At 29.6% G+C, this 9,142-nt stretch overlaps 1 pseudogene; it reads right to left on the minus strand.

Moving 5' to 3' along the window:
• Positions 1-5,848: 5,848 nt before the first annotated feature.
• Positions 5,849-9,142, minus strand: part of LOC119666535 — a 7,084-nt pseudogene continuing 3,790 nt past the window's right edge.

Consider the following 9,142-nt stretch of genomic DNA (forward strand, 5'->3'; position numbering starts at 1 on the left):
ATTAGGGGTATTCACTCTCTCTTGCAAACTCATTGCAAGGTGCACGAAATGCACAGATTGTACGAGAATGCAAATAACAACAACAAAATACACGCACAAAATTTCGTCCAATTGCGTGCAATCTTCCAATGCTGAAACCTATGTATATTTGCTTGCAACAAACCAGAAATGGCGGAAATCAGCTGTTTTGTCATTTGTTGCTTTTCATTTTTAAATTTGAATTGACTGTTAGTAAAATTTCGAGATATGTTAATCTATGGCTATGCTATATACATGCGTTTCGTTCAATAATTTAAATCGATGTGACCATTAATTAAGTTTTCACAAATATAATATTATATACATATACATTTGTGAATTAATTTATCTATTTATCAATTTCAGCGAAACTTACGAAAATTTGTTCACATTTTGAACTATTGAATGAAGTGTTTGGACGCATGTCTAATTTTGTACGGAAACATTGCCATAGCCACCAACTAGTTCTGCGCTAGGCAACGAAGTTTTTTTATTGAATCGTCTGCAGACAACACATCATCCAGCTCTGCACCGAAAGTCGTGCGTTCAATAATAAACAATAATAAATTGAGAATTAGTTATATTTTTATTATAACAATTATTTTTATATTATATTATTATTACATATATCTCCAACAACAAATAATGTAGCGACTTTACGAATAGCCGCATTTTCGCCTGATGAACCCAAACGATATAAAACAATAGCAATCCTTAATAGTTTATTAGTGAGACTATTAAGGAAAATACGTTCCAATTTACTCTAAGCATCTGACAAAAACGGCCTTCATCAAATTCTTGAAGAATGGTAGATCTCCATGGAATAGATTTTGGTACGGGTTGGTGATTTCTGTGATGGTTTACTAAAGTAAACAAAAGGTCTTCATTTAATTGCTCCATCACTTCCCAGTAATTTGCATCATCTAACAAATAGAAACTATATAGTAGTGAAAACTACATTAACAACATGTTAATACCTTCAATCAGAATATTAAAAGCACTATTTTCAATAAAAAAATCTATACATTTTTGTATTTCACTTGTTCGCGGCATTGTTATACTTTTATTTTTCTTTGCTCAATTTGATACGGCTGCAAAACAGCTGATTCATTTTGATGATGCAATTCTGCAACAGAGGTGTTCTCGCAGTCTTGCAGTTTTTGTATAGCATTCTTGCATTTCGTGCTCCTTGCAATGAGTTTACAAGAGAGAGTGAATACCCCTATTATATTAAGTACATATAACAAATTATAAAAATTGACCAAGCATAAAAATATTATGTATAAACAATTTTCGTTATTTTTATCTCCTTAGCAGTGCTGATTATTTTTCTGTGCAACTCTACAAATTGTTTAATATCGTCGATTTTTTACTATCTTAGAAAAATTGTAAAAGATATGTGAAATTCTACTCAAAATGTTCATTGAAAATTTGAAAATGCTGAAGTGAGTTAAGTTTTTATTAAATTTGTTTAATAATAGTTTTCAATATAATAGTAATATAGTAATATAACTAAAATTTGTTAAATTTTTGTTAAGTAATTATTTATTAAATTTATATTATAATTTTATGCGCAAAATTGTGTTAAATGCTTTATTTACAAAAATTTATCAAATACACGAAACAAAACACAATAAGACAAACGCCAAAATTAATGTTAACAGTATATATAAAAATGCAATTAACTTATACTAAGTTTACTTTGTGAGATTAAAAGAACAAGATTAAGTTAATCTGCATTTTTAATCTCCACCGTTAGAGATTAATTTTCACGTTTCATTTGTTATGATTTGATTCGTGTGTTTGATAAAATTCTGTAAATAAAGTATTTAATCACAATTTTGTACTAAAAAGTTGTAATATAAATTTAGTAAATAGTTTTATAGCAATAATTCAACAAATTTAAATTATAATCATGTACAAAACTATTATTAAACAAATAAAAAAACAAACAAATTTACTCCCTTCAGCATTTCAATATTTGTTCTGAATACAATGTGAAATTTATTTTACAATTCGTCTAAGATCGTAAAAAAATCGACGATATTAAGCCATTTGCAGAGTTGCACAGAGAAATAATCATCACTTCAAAGGAGATTTAAAATTAATCTCGACCAAAAGGAAATTAACTTTTGTATGGGAAATCTGAGATTAAACAACGAGATTAGTACTTTAATATCGATTTTTGTTTAATCTACTTTTAATCACACAATGTAAACACCATATTGATCACGTTCTCTTAATTTCACAAGATAAACGTAGTGTTATATTCTTTTAAATTATCATAATATCAAAACCAATTAATAAATAAATGTCATATTCTCGTGCAACTGAATACGTGCAAAAACAGTACTTTGGTTATTATATATTTTATAAAAAAATATATTGGAATTACTATTGACACGTATTAAGTGCTACCTAAATTTATGTGTCTAACATATTAAATAATTTTTTGAAAATTCACAACACGACAAAAAACATATGTCAAACGAAAGCATTCAACAAATTTTAAAAGTGCTGCCAATTTCTATCAACCAAACTTAATGTTATTTTCCTACTATGAAAGAAAAAATTAGGACTAGTGTTACATTTAATAGTATATCAAATTTACATGAACTGTATTTCAGTAACGATAATTTAGATATTCTTTGTTGTAACGATACGGATCACAAATATGAGTAATTGGCAACGCCATATTTATCAGATCCTTATCAGATCACGAAATGTTGCTATACCTTCTTGCTTTCTCTTTTGAAGGCGTTTTATTCTTTCTGCACTATATTTTATAATATAGTCCTGTTACTAGCATTATTGTTTATATATCGTTTTAATTTTGAACACATTATACATACATTTATGTATATATATATTAAATTAAATGTTATTACTTAAATGTCATACTATCAATGAAGCCAAAAACATATGAATATATATTTTATTGTTATATTATTATAATTAAGAACATTTATCTGAAAACATAAATAATAATAATAAGGTATTTGTATAATAAAGTATTTGATATTGTACACATAATGCAACCCTGTAAAATTTAATTGTTGAATGTAAAGTCTTACCAACATAAAAAGGAAATATTTTGCTTATAAGAACAGCTGGTTTTTATGCATTACTTGTTAAATATTGTTTTTCAAAAACAATATAAATATTGTTACCCTTACACCCCCATATGCTAAATAGAAGCAATATTTCGATATTTTATGAAAACACAAATAATGTGGAGAATAGTATTTTTCAAAACTATCAAATCAAAATACATTTAATAACGATAACTAATGCATAAGAATAGTTGTAAATTAATTTATAATAGCTAAATATTTCGCAAACAATATTTCAGTTATTCTACTGATTGAATGAACATCCATATATACATTTGTTTTGTTTATATACATATATTTTTGCATGAAATCTTATGAATCAAATGGAATCTAACAATTTCGGATAATTAATTAGGTTTATAATTTAATATAACTTTTTGAAGGTTCGCTACAGTTTAATTGAGAATACAAATATCTTCTAATATTTGATAGTGTGATCGCAGTGTTCTCCTCAATAAGGAGCCCTGAACAAAATTCAAAACTATGTACATACATGTAAACAATTTAATGTATTTAAATTTTCATGCAAATATTAATATCGACACACAGTACCGATTAGAGTTTTTAAATGCAATTAACGTTAATACACGCATTACTTAAGTTGTATGGGTTATTTGCGAATTCTACGAGACAGTTAACTCAATCATCAAAAATAAAGCTTTTCTTAAAACTGATAGTCGGACAGAAAGAGACTAGACGCTTAAAGGTTTCTTACATTTCCTGCAATTCTTTCGATTGAACGATAACAAAAACTTTATATTTTTATCTAGTGTGTGTTTGAACATGTTACCGACTACTTAAACTACAACAATTGAACTTCGTCCTCTCCAGCATGTGTTCGTCTAATTCTTAGTATATATTGCTAAACAAGACAAATAATAAGTAATAAATATTACTAGTATTATATAATAATACTATACCAATACTAGTACTATATACTAGATATTGTTACACTTCTCTTGTATTAAATTTTATAGTCGAAATTAAAATTGCATGCAAAGTTAGATATTTTGCAAAGTTGGTATAAAGTGAATTCCATCAGTGTAAGAAGTTATATATCTGATGCTTCGATTCATAAAATTTATATTCTTGTGCATTAATTTAGCATTATTAAGCCTAATTTTCCATTTCCTACACTGATTAGACTTTGGCCAGAATTAAATGTTCAAATACAAATACGTTTTTTATTTTAGAATTTGGTCTATAATTTTGTGTGTTAGTGAAAAAAAAAAATATGTGCTAAAATCTTACAAAAAGTCAACTTAATGTAGAGTCAGGGTAATAATAGTTTGCATATTAATAGTTGTCATTCTCTTGCTATCGCCGAACATAAGGTGGTTGAGTTAACTCAGCTGAAATTGTATGTTAAGTATTGCCATACTTAACGCGGAAAAAATAAAATTCTTAATTTTTTAAGTAGACCAAAACGTTACCGAATGATTTTTAAATATCTATTATAAATTTATTATGTAAATATTTTAATATTAGAACAATAAAACATTTTTATTTATTTTTTGTTACATTTATTTTCTTTTATTTTCAGTTTTTTTTTTTTTTTGAATCTTCTAACTCAAATATTTCTTATAAGTTAATCAGCTTCAATCAATTGTCTTACATATTGTATGGATGCTAGTAACTAGTCTTTGATTTTCATTTTTGTTAAAAAAGTTTATAAATAATTGTTTAATTAAAATTAATTAAACATAAAAAAAACTTAACTATAAAGAGCTTTATTTACATACAAATAAAAGTATATACTTTTATAACTAACATTTCGAGCCTGTACATAGACTTAATTAAAAAAATTTTATATATATACACCTAAGTAGTTTATTTTTGACTTAATTAATTATACGAATATCTTGGGAAAGAATATTAGTTTTAATTTTAATCCATAAAACGGATAAAATAAATCTTTTTACATAAGTATTGATAATTTCTTCTCTAAGCATAAAATGGAAAAAAATCATGAACTTAAATTTCAATTTAAATTTTATAAAATATTAAATTATTTGCGCCAAATATATAAATAGTATTTAATTTATTTTTTATGTTTTTAACATAGTTTTTTTTTGCTATTTAATTAATACTTTATTCTTATAAATAGTTAGCAAATTTAATTTATTGCAAACATTTAATATTTTTTATAATCAAATAAAAAATAAGTAAACATATTTATGTATATATGTTTCGTTTATAAACACTTTTTTGAAAAAATTTTTTAGTGCTTTCAAATAAAAAATCTTTCAATGTCATTTAGTCATTAGGTTTTTTTTTTGATTAAAGTAACTTAAATTAAGTTCTTATTACAACAATTTTCGTGAGAAGAAATTTCATTTCTTTCATTTTCTTATTGAGTAATTAATACAATTAATTTCTTTTAGATATCCAATAGCAGTTCCACAAATTTTTTTATTTGTATTTACGAAATTTTATTAAAAATTTGTTTCTTATAGTAGTTTTCCATATAGTAAATAGATATTAATTAATCTATAATTTAATTTAAATCAATATTTTCTGATTTTTACTATAAACTACTAATTTACATATTAAACTAACTATAATTTTTACATATAGTTTATTTATTTGTTACAAATGTTTGAATTCTCTTTTAAATAAATATATATTCAGTTCTTTGTAATGAGAAATGATATTTAAAATTTCGTAATTTACTTAGTTTTGGCAAATTTTTGTTATGGATAGAAAGTTTCATTTAAATCTTTTTTTTTATCAAATAGTAATTAAAAAATTAAAATTAAATAAAATATGAAATACATTACAATTATAGTAAATAATTATAGCGAAACATTAAAAATGCCAGATATACAACATATAAAATGATAATTTGTTAATTATAATTTAATAAAAATAAAACAAATTAATTTATTTTCTCTATTCATGACTTCAATCTTTGGAGAATTTTTTCTAAAATTAATTAAAATTTTGCCATTTTGTGCAACTTACTTTTATGTAATTAAATGTCCTTAGAAAGTATCACCCGTATACCATGGATGTATCCATGGTGCAGACGGCGGTGGCGTTGGCGGATAAATGGTAGGTGAAGGCATACCATGAGTGCCAGCAGCTGCGGCTGCGGCTACCACACTTGGTGCTTGCAAATGATACGGGTTAATAGCTGGTGCAGAAAAGTGAGTGTGCGCTGCAAATAATGATGAAGCATGAGCAGCAGCTAAAGCTGCCGACGAAGTAGCATTATTTGCCACTGTGTTTAGCTTATGATGTGCTGCAGCAGAAGATGAAGATGCTACTGATGAAGCAGAAGCATTCGAAGCACTGCGATAATGTGGCAGTTCGGCATTGTAATGAGATACGTAATCAGTGCTATTAGTTGTGCTACTTTGTAGCTGTAGCTGTTGCTGCTGTTGTTGTTGTTGCTGTTGCTGTTGTTGTGCTCGATTATAACGACATGAAGTGCTGCTGCTATTAGATGCTACTGTAGTAGAAATAGCTGATGCGGGACGTTTTTCTGCACTGTTACCTGCAGTGGCGCCAAGCCAATCAAATGGATTTGAAAATGGATTTACGGCACTTAACGTTGAATTTGGGCGTAATGGTGGACTAAGCATTGTAGCAGCAGCTGCTGCAGCTGCGGAATTGCATAAGAAATTATATGCAGAAGCGCCTTCAGCAGTAGGTAAATATGCCGTTGTGGAATTTCGCAGTGAGTGGTGTCCATTCTTAGTGGAACTTGATGCCGTCGATGATGTAAAAGCAGAACTAGCTTTTGTTGTTGGTGTTACTGTGTGCTTGCCGTGATTGAGTGAACTTGTAGAATTGTGATGTTGGTTGTGTAATTGTTGTTGGGCGTGGCGGTTGTGGGAGTACAACATATCAAGCGGATGCGGATGCGGCGGTGGCGGTGCTAAAATTGCAGATGTTTGACTATGATTTTGTTGCTGTTGTGGTTGCTGTTGTTGCTGATGATGATGGTGGTGGTGATGATGTTGAAGAAGTGAACTATCGTAGTGTTGTGCTGAGGAAGATGTGGTGCTTGTTGTTGATTTATTTTTAGTTTGTTGATGTTGTTGCTGTTGTTCATGTGTATTATGTGTATGTTGTGCTCCCCAACCCAATTCCTAGCTTATACGCGTACGTTTTGAGGGTGGTTGTTCTTGATTTCGAATCATAAACGTTAATTGTGTCATATATTTCATAACGTCTCTGACTTGCACCAGCGGAATGTTTTCATTGTGACTTCGATCGTTCTCCATTAGTATCTGACTTTGACGCCTTGAAATAAAAATTAAATTAGTAATGTAAAATACTTTTAAATTTTTATTATTAGATATTACCTATTGCCTTTATACAGTTCTAGTCCCAGTGCTTCCATTAATCGCTTGCAGTTCTCTATTGGTATTGATGAAAAGAAATATTTTTGGAAATCGTTTAATGTCATTAATTGATCGGAATCATTGTAGGCCTTCATATTGATGCACGGCACCAGTTGATTATCCACATAGACTTTTTGCACTTTGTACGGTTGTATACTCATATTGGATGTAGGTACTTCGGGTATAACATTCAAACGTTGCACACTCTCTGCAGCCACTGCCATGGCTGCCTGACGCTGTAAATGCATTGTAGCCGAATTGTTAGCTGCCGCTGATCCACTGCGACCATTTTGTTGGGAATGATGTACAGCTGCTGCTAGACGTTGTTGTTGTGCTACGGCCGCCGCCGCTGCTGCTTGTTGTGCTTGCTGTTGTTGTTGCTGTTGAAAGAATGCTGAAGCTGCTTGCAGTGACCTTCGGGGGGAAGATAAATCGATTACTTCCATGGGTGGTGTATTTTGGCGACAAGTTTTCGAATTTAAATTGTGTTGTTGTTGGTGGGTGGTATAATGATTATTACTATTTTTGGAATTAATAACAGTACGGGTAGGAGAAGGGGAAGGAGTAGAAATGCTATTTGAGGTTGAAGGCGATGGTGGTATATTCTGACCAGTGCTGCCTATGGAACAAATTACGCTTTTTTGTCTAGAACTAGCTGAAGGCATGTGTTGCGATTGTGCTGATGTAACAGTAACATTAATACTTGGTGTAATGGTTAAAACCCCTCCTGCATTGGTAGCAGGGGATATTGGTGGTGATATAAAAGGCACAAAAGTATTTGAAGAATTTGTTTGAATATATGTCGACAAATCAGGATTTGAAAGCACTTTTTGGACGACAGCTTTCATTTCATCTGTCATTTTGAATTTCTTTTCAAAGTCTTCCAAGGCAGAAGATGAATTTAAAGGTACTGTAGATATATTAGCCGATGTTGTATTACGTGTGGCTGTTGTACTTGTGGTGCCACTAGCAGTAGCGGAACGCTTTTGAGTTTCTATATTGCTCACTGGTATCAGTGGCGGCACAGAGGGTTTTGTAAAGCGTGTATTAGCTCCCGCTGTTACTTGTATATTTGGTTGGATTGGAGTGCTTTTAGTTTTATTACTATTATAATCTAGCATAGTAATTAAATCAGTGTCTAGCGGTAGTGAGGGAATGGGTGGAAATGGACTTTTATTATTCCCTCCTAACAATGAACCATTATTCTTTATTTGTTGTGTTAATAGTAGTCTCTGAGCCGATGACATTTGATTCCAAATAGCTAAATTTGAGTAATCAGAAGGAGTAGCTGCTGCAATGGCAGAATTTGTATTGAAATTGTACAGATTATTGGGAAGATTGTTATTAGGTTTGTTTGTGGAGGATTTGGGATATGTAGGGGGCGGTACTAAATTGGGTGTAGTAACGTGTCGTTGTTGATGTGGTGTTTGTTGTTGCAGCAAGGATAGCTCGATATTTGACCTAGAAACATTATATACAATCTTTGTGAGTTCTCTTTTCTCGCTTTAAACGTCGTCTCAGACGTTAAACTTCTTATGACATAAATTGTTCATTTTAACATATGTTTCAAATTTAATTGCATTTATGCGAAATATGTTTAAAAACTTTTATTTCAAAAATATTAAATTTAAATTTTGAAAGTTGTTAAGCAATTACTTT

The sequence above is a fragment of the Teleopsis dalmanni genome, chromosome 1, assembly GCF_002237135.1.
Source record: "Teleopsis dalmanni isolate 2A chromosome 1, ASM223713v2, whole genome shotgun sequence".
Taxonomy (NCBI): Eukaryota; Metazoa; Arthropoda; class Insecta; order Diptera; family Diopsidae; genus Teleopsis; species Teleopsis dalmanni.